Raw genomic sequence first — 2,662 nt, 5'->3', positions numbered from 1 at the left:
TTCGCACAGTCCGCCATCCCCCCCCTCCTCAGCCGTTTCGGAGTGACATTACTTCACCAAGAGGCTCTCGTATATCCGTGCCGGCATCTGTTCAGTCTCCCGAGTCTCAATGACCGTAAAAAGCGGCATTCTTCCGAATAAAATACCTGGTTCGATCTCTTAGGCAAACCTACAACGCAAAGCACATTTAAGCTCTCACAAAGGCCCAGTGTACTACGAAAGTACACCAACATTTGATTACCCCTCACAGCAAAACTGTGCACTACAGCTGATTCTTGCGCATCGACGCGATTATACTGTTCTTTCTGAAGCACAATCAATCTGTTTTGTTTTTATATATATACAGTATGAAACCTTAAATTATTGAGAAATGCAGTAGTCGTCACATGCGTTCGAAGGGCTCTCGTTTTCCAAATTTAACAACTCCTAGCACAGAAAAAAATGGCCTGAGTCAATATGTTCCATTAGGACTTCTTGCTGCAACCTTTAGCGCCAAAAATGCGAATCAGAAAAATTAGAATATTGGATAGTTTTTATTTTCTATCCCAAAAAAATGAAGTGTACTTTGTAAGTACGCTGGGCTAATGGTTAATTTATATGATGCCCAGAGCACACAGACTGCGATTTCCATAAATGTGCCATTCAGAAAGAGCAAAAGCAGCACCACCATTCAACCGAAAAGAAGCAGCAGAGTTGCACCTGCCATAGTCATCAGTGAAAATTGTGCACAAACAACACAATTTTAAACCACTTTGCACTGTTCCATTTCTCTTACCACTATGCATGGCACCGTGGCCACTTACCATCACAACTGCGTTGTTGCCATTGGTGATTGTGTCAAAAGTGATCACAGGTTCGTCTGTGGTGATTGCCGCAAACGGTAGTGTTGTTTTAGTTTATTGCAAGGAAACTATTGGAATGTTTGTGCAGTCACGAAAGGCTTGTCTAACCAAGTGAAGAAGCGTGTCTCGTGCTGCTTTCACGCATTTTGTGTAACATACAAATGAGGCTTGCGGATATTTTGTAATTTAGCGAAGGCCTGTTGGTGTGGTAAACATTTGCCGTTTTCTTGATGCATTCATTAATTCGACATTTTTTTTTTCTCATCTCTCTTCAGTTAAACCTGAATTAATGAGGTTTTTCTGCATCTTGTGTATGCGTGATGTTTGTTTGATGTAACTATGTATTGTTGCTTCAGCTTCACAGAATTCAGAAAATTGCCTGATATAAGGTATAATTTAAGGAAGAACCTACTAGAAGCTCTACCTGCAACAAGGTCACCACAACGTCTCGCACGTTGTGGAACATCGGCATCAGTGAGCGCAAGACATGATTGCTTCCAGAAGCTCAACAGTATGTTAAGCTGTTCGTTGGGATGTTACGGCATTGGTGACAGCATTTTGCGGAGACCTCAACCGAGGAGTTTTTCGCACCCATCTCCTTCCCCAGCTCGCCCATTACTGCTGAAGAAGTGGCTGAGCACTCAAGCAGATAAAGTCCAGCGAAGCAGCACAGCCCACATTGAATCAAGTTACTCCTTGATTCACAAAGCTTTTCAGCTGCATTGTTGGAAGTGGGGAAAATGCGTCGAAGCATGACGCTGCCTTCCTACCGCGCACAAACTACAAGGCCGATACCCTCGTCTGGCATACCATGAGCATGACCTTAATGGGTGGTTCTGCAGCCTTATTCAGCTGACAATCAGCCAGGCTTTAAAAGCTGACATGATTCCCGCTTCCTGACTGTTCGCAGCTTCATATTGTATCTGTTTGGTTTCAAGAAGGCTCTCTCGGGTCTCTCATGTGCCTATCTGGTGCCTGAAAAACCTTGTCACCATGGCCATTCTCATCCGCTGTGTTTCAAAGAGCAAAATTAAGACCACAGCAGAATGAAGAAGCTTTTGCACACCTTGGTTGGTGTTCATTAAAGTTTGACGTTATTGCTTTTGCTGTCCATGCTGCTCGTGAGCACCATCATGTGCGACATTCTACAACCAGCTGGCAACAGCGCTGACCTGCAGTCGCCAGTCCAGACCTACACGACCACTTTGTGAATAACAGATACTGACTAAAGCTCAAGAACTAGTGCCCATTGGACACAAGTGAGCACAGCACAATCAATATCTCATAGAACTATTCAAATTCATCAAGTGCTTGACATATGGATTCTATACTTTGTGAGGTTCCGGGCAGCAGGAACCCCTTAGACGCGAGGCCGAGACACCAAGGGACACATCGTTACTCGTCCAAGCCTCAGCTGTGACTGCTCGTCAGAAGCCGCTGACGACAGCCTTTTCTCAACAACCCGCCCCTTCACCATTCCGGTGCTCCCCAGCCTCTTTGTCACCATGCTGCGACTCCTAGACCGGCCTCTTCCTCGCTGTCCTGGAACTCCTCGGCTTCCTCCGCCCCGACGATCGCCCCAGCCACATCAGCAGATGGCGCTGCACTCACGTTCTCGAAGGCCCGCTCGGACCCGCAGAGGTCGTTGGCAGCTGCGGCACGCTGGTCCATAGCGCCAGGGAGAGAAGCCTGGATGGGAGCGTCGTCGACAAACGGGATGTTGTGGGCGGTGAGTGAATGATGAGAAAGTCATGAAGGAACTGTTGGGCCGCGGGGTCCAAGGCTGCTTGGGCGGGGCCCATCCTTGTTGAACGCCAGGT

This window comes from Rhipicephalus sanguineus, chromosome 3 (genome assembly GCF_013339695.2).
Source record: "Rhipicephalus sanguineus isolate Rsan-2018 chromosome 3, BIME_Rsan_1.4, whole genome shotgun sequence".
Taxonomy (NCBI): Eukaryota; Metazoa; Arthropoda; class Arachnida; order Ixodida; family Ixodidae; genus Rhipicephalus; species Rhipicephalus sanguineus.
The sequence above is the reverse complement of the archived record's forward strand: the minus strand, read 5'-3'. Positions refer to the sequence as shown.